The sequence below is a fragment of the Macrotis lagotis genome, chromosome X (genome assembly GCF_037893015.1).
Source record: "Macrotis lagotis isolate mMagLag1 chromosome X, bilby.v1.9.chrom.fasta, whole genome shotgun sequence".
In the NCBI taxonomy this organism is placed as follows: Eukaryota; Metazoa; Chordata; class Mammalia; order Peramelemorphia; family Peramelidae; genus Macrotis; species Macrotis lagotis.
The window spans coordinates 106,213,707-106,225,706 of NC_133666.1; the positions used below are offsets into that span (position 1 = coordinate 106,213,707).

Here is a 12,000-nt window from a genome sequence, read left to right on the forward strand (position 1 = left end):
ATATTACTCTATATGATTTGCACATGAAAAGTAATATAAAAGATAAAAACAAAAGGTAAATAAAGGTCCAGAGAAAATACACCAGCATTTTAGTTGATGCTCTATGGAGGATTTATGCAATTATATGGATATAAATGGCAGAAAATGAAAGGGCTTAGATGGGTTATGACCCCCATCTGGGAGGGGGGCATGAGTGTTCTTATCCATGAGGTTATAGATGTTACTTCTTTTGTAAAAATCCTAGCATTAAGCATTGATTAAGTACTGAATATGTTCAAAGCACTTGCAAGTAGAGGTCAAATCTGATTAGAAAAGTGGTGTCCAAAATGGGATGCATGCAGCCTGCTGGAATATACATGATGATCCACTGGAATGTGACAGGAAAACATTAGAACTTATATTTTTATGTTTAAAAAAGAAATTAAACTTTAATAATAGTTAATATATGAATTGACATTGGCATCCTCAGTGCATATTAGGCAGTCACATAACACGAATGATACATGACAATTAATGAGAGCTCCCTAATAGGAGCTCCCAAAATAGAGGGGCCGATAAAAGAGCCCTCACTCATTCATTTTCTGCATGCCAACACCTATTTCACAGTTCATACATATCATAATTAAACTAGCTCTCCTTAAATAGTCAAGTGGCTTAAAATATGCTTTCAAAGCAACTGTGAATTGAAGAAAATACTAATAATGGAAGTACAAGTGAATAAGAAAATGGCAGAGCAGATATTCCAAATCTAAGTTCTTTGAAAGGCACATTATAAAGAAAGACTATGTTATTGTTTTTCATATCCAACAATAAATCAAATCTAGCTAATAATCAGATCTAAAAATGCACTCAAAGGCAAAATTATGAAGATTAATGTATCTAACATATTAAATAGACTGATTGAAATAACAAATTTACACAAGAAATCCAATAATACAATGCAGTGATTACTTCTATTCCAGCCCTGCACAAAAAGCCTGTCAGAAAATAATAGGTCAAAGAAAAAAAGACTGCTAGCAGTCAGAACCAGTGCAGACTCATAAGCTCCAAGCATAGAGAGAGGTCAGAAAAAAGCATAACGAAAGGCATTAGTGGACAACACAAATTCAGCAGACAATGATGCACATGGCAATACTTAAGACAAGTAACAATGAGATATCCAAGGGTTCTAGGATCCCTAGTTCTGTACCTTTAGATCTTATAGAAGATCCTGAAATTCAGTACTTTGAACTTCAAAAATGCAGAATGGTGGAGCATTGGGAGGTTGAGATCAGAACAGGTTCAGGTGATTCAGGACAAGTTCTCTCAAAATTGAACATTAGACCAAAAGATGAGGCTGAATCTGATAATGGTACAAAATTTTAATTCAGAGCTGAAGATGGAGAGATAAGTAAATCAAGTAAGATTTTGACCAGGGACTAGAAGACATAAAGCAAAAGAAAGCAGGTAAATAAAAGTTCTAGAGAAGGGGTATCAAACTCAAATAAAGCCATTGACTTAAATAACCATAAATTAATACCATCTACGTTGTAGTGTATTTTTATTTTGTTAAATATTTGCCAATTATATTTTAATTTGGTTCAGCACTATTTTGATGCCTCTGTAAAGTCTGATGTGGCTGCTCTACAGGAAAGACTTAGAAGAACAGCTTAAAAGAAAAAGCAACAAAATTTAATCAAGTAATAGATTCCCTGAAAACTAGAAGAGACCAAAGAGAAAACAAAGACAATGACATACCAATAAATATCAGAACAGAATCAAAAGATTAAGAAAACAAAAGACAGCTGATTAAAAATCAATCAACCAAATAACCCAGAAAACAAATCAAAGAGAATTAATTTTTAAAAATATTTTACATAATAACTAAGAGATTATCCTTTCCATTCATACTGGGGATAAAGGATGTTTCCTGTCACCACTACTTTTTGATAAACTGCTAGAAATTCTAGCTCTAAAAATAACATAAGAAAAAATAAATTATAGGAATTAGTATTGATAAAGAACAATCACCTACAAATGATTATGATGGTTTACTTAAAAAAACTCAAGAGAATAAAACAAAAAATTAACTGAAACAGTAATTTCAACAAAGATGGAGGACATAAAAGAAATCACTGTTGTAAAAAAATAAGAAATACTTGAAAGGAAATTCAAAAAAAAAATTCAAAATAACTACAAAAAAAGCCAAGATGGTGGAAAGAAGCCAGGAAACTGCCTGAATTCTCCCCAGTTTCCTTTGGCAAGAATGTTAAATTAAGCCTCTAAACAGATTATGAAGCAAGAGAACTCACAAAAAAAAGAGTGAAACAATTTTCTAGCTTAACATAGAAGAACTTAAGGAAAGTCTTCTTACTTGTTGAATAAAAGGAAAGCAGAACTCAGTGCAGATTACGTCTGGCCAAGCTAGTGCATAGCAGGTCAGCTGTGAGGCACCCAGCACAGTGCAGAAGGCAAATTGTGAGTGCCAGCACAACAGGCATGATGACTAGGCCAGACTAACACAGTGCAAGGAGCAAGGCACAGCATCTGAGGTCATGGAGTTGAAAGTCAGTAATTAGGCAACAGACCCCCAGCACAAGAAGCTTGGGACAATTCTCCTTGTACCAGGAGCAAAGCTCAAGTCATAAAATATGCTAAAAAATGAGTAAGAAACAGATAAGAACCCTATCCATGGAAAGCAATTATGGCAACAAGGAAGATCAAAAGTATAACTGGACAAAGGCAAATTCCAACATATGAGCCTCAAAGGGAAAATATGAATTGTTCTAAAGTTCAAAAAGTTCTCTGGGAAGAGCTCAAAAAGGATTTTAAAAGTCAAGTAAGAGAAATAGAAGAAAAATTAGGTAAAGAAATGAGTTATGTGGGATAATTATGAAAAAAAGAGTCAAAGACTTGGAAAATATATATATATATATATATATATATATATATATATATATATATATATATACACACACACACACATATGTATGAAATTCACTAAATAAAACAACTCTTTAAAAAATAGAATGGCCAAATAGTAGAGGAGATACGAAAGCTCACTGAAGAAAATAATTTATTAAAAGTAAGATTTGGGGGTGGCTAGGTGGCGTAGTGGATAAAGCACCAGCCTTGGAGTCAGTAATACTTGGGTTCAAATCCGGTCTCAGACACTTAATAATTACCTAGCTGTGTGACCTTGAGCAAGCCACTTAACCCCATTTGCCTTGCAAAAAAAAAATAGCTAAAAAAAAGTAAGATTTGGGTAAATAGAACTAATGACTTTATGAGGCAACAAGAATCAGTCAAACAAAAGGAAAAGAATGAAAAAATAGAAGAAAATTTAACATAGCTCGTTGGAAAACAACTGACCTGGAAAACAGATCAAGGAGAGACAATTGTAGATTGATATGACTCTGAAGGCAGTGATTACCAAAAAAACAAAACAAAACAAAACAAAACAAAACAAAACAAAACTTGGAGAGCATCTTTCAAGAAATTATCAGGGAAAAATACTCTGATTTCCAAAAACAAGAAAGTAAAAAAGCATTCAAGAATTAACTAGTCATAATTATACAGGACCTAGCAGCTTCTACATTAAAAGGTCAGAGGACTCGGAATATGAAATTCTGGAAGGCAAAAGACCTTGGATTACTTCCAAGAATTAACCATCCAGAAAAAAATGAGATTAATTTTTCAGGAGAGAAGATGGACGGACATTCAATGAAATGGGGGCCATTCAAACTTTACTGATTTTAAAAAAATAGCTGAACAAAAAATTTGATTTTCAAATAAACTCAATAGGAAAGAAAATGTTATTCAATAAGGTTAAATTGTTTACATCTCTATGTGGGAGGATGATACTTGAAACTTTTAAGATCTTTATCTCTATTAGGGCATTTAGAAGGATAAATAAACAGAGAATGAGGATATAAGTTGACTTTGACTTGATAATATAAAAAAATTAAGGGGTGAAAGAAACAGATTATAGTGGGAGAATAGGAAAGAGACAGGATAAACAATTATATCACATGAAAAGGGACAAAATGTCTATTAAAGGGAAAAAGAGGGGAAGAATGAGTTTCCTTGAACCTAACTCTCAACAGATTTAGCTAAGTGAGTAACACTCATATTCAGCTGCATATGTAAAAATATGTAAAATCTTATCCTATAGAAAAGAAAAAGGGAAATGGGGGGGAAAGAGGGAAGAGAGGGTCATAAAAGGGAAGTAGGTAGAGGAAATAGAAAAAAGGGGGTGGGGAGCTAATAAAAGGGGGGCAAATAGAGAGGTAGTGATCAGAAGCAAAATATAGGTGAGGTGGAACAGGGAGAAAGGAAAAATAAAAGCATAAGTAGGGGGAAAATTAGCATGGGGGAACTACAGAGTTTGTAATCATAACCGTGAATGTGAATGGAATGAACTCTCCTATAAAACAAAAGCAGAAGCAAAATAGATTAAAAACCAGAATTCTACAATATATTGTTTACAAATTACACATTTGAAGTAGAGATACACACAGTATTAAGAATTAAGGCAAAAGGATGGAGTAGAACATATTTTACTATAGCTGAAGGAAAATTTTTTTTAAAAAAAGCAGGGGTAGCAATCCTGCTTTCAGACAAAGAAAAAGCAAAAATAGGTCTGTAAAAAAGATAAGAAAGGAAACTACATCTTGCTAAAATGTACCAGAAAATGAGGTAATATCAAAACTAACCATATATGCAGCAGGTAGTACAGCATTCCAATTCTTAGAGAAGCAAAATGAGTTACAGGAAGACACACACAGCAAAACTGTACTAGTCAGGGTCCTCACTCTCCCTCCCTCAGAATTAGATAAATCTAATCACAAAATAAAACAAGAAAGATATGGAGGTGAATAGAATTTTAGAAAAATCAGCTATGAAAGATTTCTGGAAAAACTGAAGAGACAGAAAGGAATTTAGATTTTTCTTAGGAGTACATGGTACCTGCATGAAAATGGGTCATGTATTAGGGCATAAAAACCTCACAATTAAATGCAGAAAGGCATTAAATGCATTTATTATTAAATGCTTCCTTTTCAGAACATGATGCAATAAAAGTCATGTGTTTTAAAGGATCAGGGAGACTAAAGATGAATTGGAAACTAAATGACCTAATTTTAAAGAATGAGGCAATTTATTATAAGGATAATACACTATGACCAGGTTAGTTCAATATTAAAGGAAAAAAATAAAACACAATTGGCTATATCAATAACAAAACAGAAATCATATACTTATCTCATTAGATGCTCTCTAAGTATACCATTAATAAGAATTATGTTTCTTCCTTGCTTGGTTGTAGAGTTTTAGCCTCATAATAAATCAATGCAACCTCTGGGAAATTTATATTTTTGTACATATTCATTTCACCTATATTGTCAGATTTAGTGGCATACACTTGGGTGAAACTATTCTTAATTTTTACTCTCAATTTCCTCTTTATTGGTGAATTCTCTCCTTGCATTTCTGATACTGTTAATTGGATCCAAAAAAGTTTACCTATTTTTCCCATATAAAAGAAACATTATTTTATTTATCAGTTCAATTTTTTTCTTTCAGTTTCATTATCAGAATTTCTAACTTGGTATTTAATTGGGAACTTTAAAATATTTTTCTTTTTCTAGTTTTTTTTTTAAGTTATATGCCCAAATCATTGATCTCTTTATTTTATTACACATTTAGAGACATAAAATTTCTCTATGAACAACTTTGGCTGTTTGATATAAATTTTGATTTATTGTATCATTCATTATTGTCATTCTCTTGGATGAAATTATGGATTCTTTCTATGATTTACTGTTTTACTCATACTTCAGAATTAAATTAAAATAAATTAAATCAAATCTTTTAGTTCCCAATTATATTTTGTCTCTCTCCATTTAATTGTTATTGCATCATGATCTGAAAAGGATGTATTTCATGTTTTTGCTTTTCTGCATTTGAGTGTGAGGTTTTTAATGCCCTAATACATGCTCAGTTTTTGTGTAGCTGTCATATATCAGAGGCATATTCCTTCCTATCTCCATTCATTTTTCTCCAAAGACCTAGCATATCTAACTTTTCTCAAATTCTACTTCCTTAAATTCTTTATTTTGTGGTTAGATTTATTTAGTCCTGGGGGGGGGGGGGGGGGTTGATGTGATTCCCATTGGTATAGTTTTGCTGTCCATTTCTTCCAAAAGCTCACTTAACTTCTCTAAGAATCTGGTTACCATAACACTTGGTGCACTTATGTTTTGTACTGATATTACTTCATTGTCTGTGGTACCTTTTTGGAATATATAGTTTCCTTCTTTATCTCTTTGAATTAGGTCTATTTTTGTTTTGTCTGAAATCAGTATTGCTATCCCTGCTTTTTTTTTAAACTTTAGCTAAAGCACCAGTTTTTTAGCTTTATTCTGTGTCTGCTTAAAATGTGTTTCTTATAAACAACATATTGGGGGATTCCAGTTTTTAATCCTTCCGTTTTATGTGAGAGTTCATTCTGATCACATTCACAGTTATGATAATTAACTGTGTAATTCCTTCTATCCTATCTTCCCCCTCTCTATATTTCTCTCTCTCTTTCACCCTGTCCTTCTTCAATTATGATTTGCTTCTGATCACTGTCTCCCTCAATCTGCCCTCCCTTCTTTCATTCCTCCCCCCCACTCCACCATTTTTCCCATTCCATATACCTACTATAGGATAACATACTTTCTCTAACCAACTGAAGTTAAGGCAAATTTGATGAAAGAAAGTAAGGTTTAAACAATGCTCACCCTTCTTTTCTTCTACTATAAGTCTTTTGCATCTCTTTATGTGATAGTTTACCTCATTCTGCTTCTCCCTTTTCTCCTCTCCCAGTACAATCCCTTTTTTAAATCCCTTATTGTTTTTATCATCATATCAAAGTCAACTTATACCAACACTTTCTAACTGACCTAAGAAAGACACAGTTCTCAAGAGTTACAAATATGATCTTCCTGTGTAGGGATGTAAACTGTTTGATCTTATTGCATAATGTTTTTTTCTTTCCTGTTTACCTTTTTTTAATGCTTCTCTTGAGTCTTTTATTAGAAGATTGAACTTTTAATTCAGCTCTGATCTTTTCTTTTGGAAAGTTTGAAAGTCCCCTATTTTATTGGATAGATTATCTTCTCTCCTGAAAAATTATTCTCAGTTTTGCTGGTTAGTTGATTCATTTTTGTAATCTAAGCTTCTTTGCTGTCCAGGTCCTCTCATCCTTTAATGTGGAAACTGCTAAGTCATTTGAAATCCTAACTGTGGCTCCTTGGTATCTGAATTGATTCTTTCTGTCTGCATTATTTTTTCATTTACCTAACAATTTTGGAATTTGGCTACAATAACCCTTGAAATCTTAATTTTACAGTCTCTCTCATGTTGGGATTGGTGGGTTCTTTCAATGACTATTTTTACCCTCTGGTTCTAGGCTGTCAGGGAAATTTTCCTTAATAATCTCTTGAAAGAAGCTGTTTCAGCTCTTTTTAAATCATGACTTTAGGGCAGCTAGGTGGCGCAGTGGATAGAGCACTGGCCTTGGAGTCAGGAGTACCTGGGTTCAAATCCTACCTCAGACACTTAGTAATTACCTAGCCGTGTGGCCTTCGACAAGCCAGTTAACCCCATTGCCTTGAAAAAAATCTAAAAAAAAATAGATAAATAAATGAATGAATGAATAAATCATGACTTTTAGGTAGTACAATACTTCTTAAAATATCTCTCCTGGATCTATTTTCCAGGTCAATTGCTTTTCCAATGAGATATCTTAGATGTTCTAATTTTTTTCATGGTTTTGATCATTAAATCATTAACTTCCACTTGTCCAACTGTAATTTTTAAGTAATTATTTTTATCAATTAGTTTTTTTTTTTTAGGTTTTTGCAAGGCAAATGGGGTTAAGTGGCTTGCCCAAAGCCACACGGCTAGGTAATTATTAAGTGTCTGAGACCAGATTTGAACCCAGGTACTCCTGACTCCAAGGCCAGTACTTTATCCACCGCGCCACCTAGCTGCACCTCAATTAGCTTTTGTATCTCCTTTTCCATTTGGCAAATTATGCTTTTTAAGGAATTGCTTACTTCAGAGGATTTTTTTTCCCCATTTGTTTAGCTGCATTTTTTCAGGAATTCTTTTCTTCAGTGGATTTTTGTGCTTTCTTCCGATAAATTGACTTTCTCCACCATAAATCTCATTTCTTTTCCCATTTCTTTTCAACTCTTTTGATTTTTAAAACCCTTTTTGACCTCTTCCAACAAGATTTTTGTGGCTTGAGGTCAATTCATATTCCTCTTTGAGGCTTCACATTTTGATTTTGTTGTCCTCCACTGAGTTTGTTTGATCCCCCATGTTGCCATAACAGCTTTCTATGGCCAAGGTCCCCTTTTTTTAATATCCCTATTTTAGTCTATTCTGTTACTCTTAATGTTGGGCTTTGCTCCTGGGGCACAAGGGGCACTGGCTCAAGTTTCTTTTGCTAGGGGATTGATACCTAGTCACTAGCTTTGTGCACCTAAGCCTTGGGTACTGGTGCCTTGCAGTAGCCCAGGTGGCCCAACTTACTCTCACATGTTGTGCCAGGTGTTTTCAAGGTAATAGTTTACCTTCTACATTGGAACTGGATACTTCACAGCTATCCTGCTGTACCCATTAGCTTGCTGACAAGCTATAAGGCCAACAACTATACTGTAGCTAAGAGCATCCTGTTGGTTTGACTGCACTTTCAGCTTTAGGTTGTGCTCTCTTTTCACTCAAATGAAACAGATCTTTCCTGAAGTCCTTTTAAATTATCTTAGGCTTGAAAATTGTTTCACTTCATCTTTTTTTGTACATTTTTTGCTCCAGAATCTGTTAAGAGACTTGATTTAGATGCAATTAGGTAGCTGGATAGAGCACTGGCCATAGAGTCAGGAGGACCTGAGCTCAAATGCAGCCTCAGGTAGTTAATAATGTGTGACTTTGGATAAGTCACTTAGCCCCACTGCCTTGCAAAAATCAAAAATTAAAAAAAAAGGGGTTTGACTTAACATTATTTCCAAGGGAAACTGGGGAGAACTTGGGATATTTCCTGGCTTTTCTCGGCCATCTTGGCTCCATCCCTATTCAGTGTATCATTGTATAAAATTAAATTCAAAGTCAAAGTTGTAACTTTTCATCTTTTGAAGGAAAGCAGCTTATTTTAAGCATGGCATTAATTTGATGAAAAAAGCCTTTTGGCAAGAGAAATGAGACTGATTTTTTTTTGTTCTTTACACCTTTTATTCATTCATTTCTATGACTATAAAAAGGTGATCCTTTGTAGGAAACTATTAATGCTTATTTATGCAGTCTGTCATGCCACTGATCAACCAATCAACCGATATTAAACACCTATATAGCACATAGCTAGACATTCAAAAGACATCATTCAAAAAGCTATGTACAAACAGATGTGAGTGTGCATATGTTGTAAAATTGGAGATAATCCTAAAGGGAAGACATTGAGATTAGAAGGAAAGAGGGAAAAGCTTCTCATAGCAGTTGAGACTTTAGCTGAGACTTAAAGGAAGCAGAGAGAAGGGGTTTTCAATAAGCACATTTTCATTGTATGCTTTGATCATTCTTATAAAAATTTTGCAAGCATTAAAAAAATCAGCATGAGAAAAACTTATCTTCATACTCTCCAGTGCTTTTCCCCACAAGAAAGTTGATGCCAGGGAACCAACCTGGAGGATGCTGCACTGTACAATAATTTCTGCAAAATATGTTAATTTCAGATTTGTATGACTGAGCTCACTGTGTTCTATACTGTTATAGGTAGGATTGGTTTTTCTATGTGTCATTTAGTTTAGTTGATGAAACTTACAACTTATAGGGATAGCCCATCTATGTATCATTTAGTTCAGCTGATGAAACTTACAACTTATAGGGACAGCCCATTGTAATAGTGAATTAGAGCATCAGGTCTGGAGTCAGAAAGATCTGAATTTAAATGTGGCCTCACAGATTGAGGTATGTGAGTGACTCTGGGCAAATCACCTATCTTCTCATCTGTAAAATGAATACAGAAGGAAGAGGCAAACCACTCCATGATCTTTGCCTAGAAAACTTCAAATGGAAATTTGAAGAGTTGAACACAACTGAAAAATGACTGAACAACAAATAGAACTTATCTAAGTTTAAGATATTTTGAATATTTCAAATGAATTCAAAACCTTTGAATGGTATTTTCAAGTTTTTGTAGTCTTAATATCACTGCCTCTTTTAACTGCCACTGCCTTGTTATAAATGGCAAATCAAATCACAGCAAGTAGATGTATAAAATGTGTCTGCTCCCTATTTATAACTGGCTGTTTAAATTCACTCATTTTCATTAATATGCTTTGCAACCTTTATGTTTTTACCATTATTTTGAATGCACACAATGAAAAAAGATATTGCTGACAATGCTGCAAATAAGTACCAATGATAGAGACTGAGTCCAAAATTTAGAAAAGCATTTTCCCCTGTGTGCAGAAGACCAAGCAGATATTTTAATGTGTGCTGTGACTAATTGCTATGTACAACAGTGATGTGTTATGGAGCCAAAAGACTATTACTAATCAGCTGATGAAGTCAGAACATCTGAAAAGGTAATTAGTATGAAGAGTGATGTTTCATAACCACATTTATGAGAGAATTCTGATGTGCAGTCAAAGAGATTCATTGGACAGAGTACCATGAAAATTCATCTTATTACTCTTATTAGCAAATTATATCTAATTCTGATGTATTTGTTGTATGCTGGCAAATATTAAATAAAAGATTTAGAACAATGAATACAATACTGTCCTGCCATAAGCAAGCAAATGAAGTGTGTCAACACAGACTAAATATCGGGCCTTTCAATTAATGGTAGTTTACAGTTTTTCTATCAAGGAGACCTAATTTATGTTCTATATCATCTTTAAATAGTTGGTGGCATAGTGGATAACATACTGGACATGTTAGGAATCCTGAATATGAAGGAGAAATATATCCAAAGAGCTATAAAACTGTATATAAACTTTGATCTAGAAAAACCACTGCTAGGTCTATATCCTAAAAGACATTCTCAAAAAGAAGGAAGGACCTACTTGTAAAAAAATATTTATAACTGCTCTTTTTGAATTGGATATTGAAAGGATGTGGTATATAATTGTAATGGAATATTATTGTGCTGTAAAATATGACATGCAAGATACTATCAGAAGGGGAGGAATGCATGGAAGGAGTTACAGAAGGAGTTACAGTCAGCGGAGGCAACTGTAGAAAAGTATGGAGGTGGCTTCTGTGATGGACTTATGATGAAGAATACGATCCACCCGAGACAGAGCTGATGGTATCAGGACACAGACTGAAACAGATTTTTTTTCTCTTTCTTTTACTTTATTTCTCATGAGGCTCTATATTTCTTTGGGGGGGGGGGGTGTAATATGTTTGCTCTTAAGAATATTTTAGCAATGTATAAAGAAATGTGGAGTTTGAACATTGACCAAAAACTATTACCTTTAGGATATGATTTCTCTCTCATCACATTCAAATGGGATCAATGTATATAGCGTGGAAACAATGGACTGCTTTCTTACCAGGACTGCTTTCTGGGGGGGGGGGGGGGGAGCAAGACTGGGGGAAAGGTTGTGGAATTCAAAATAAATTTAAAAAAAGATACTATCAGAAAAACCAGGAAAGATTTACAAGAATTGATGTTAAACTGAACTAAACAGAACCAGGAGAACATTGTATACAGTAACAGCAATATTGTTTGATGAAGAACTGTAAATAACTTAGGTAATCTTGGAAATAAAATGATCCAAGGCAATCTCAAAGGGCTAATGATGAAGCACACTAACTACCTCCAGAGAAAGAACAGATATTGTTTGAATACAGTCTGAAACAAGCTATTTTCACTTTCTTTCATTTTTTCTTTTATTCAAATCTTCTTGAACAATTGACCAACATTGAAACATTTTATATGATTGCACATGTATAACCTATAAC

The 12,000-nt window shown here is 33.9% G+C and overlaps 1 protein-coding gene across 5 annotated transcripts in view; it reads right to left on the bottom strand.

The window, feature by feature from the left end:
- CXH9orf85 (chromosome X C9orf85 homolog) overlaps positions 1–12,000 on the bottom strand; it is a 93,826-nt gene that overhangs the window by 8,556 nt on the left and 73,270 nt on the right. The window lies entirely within an intron of this gene.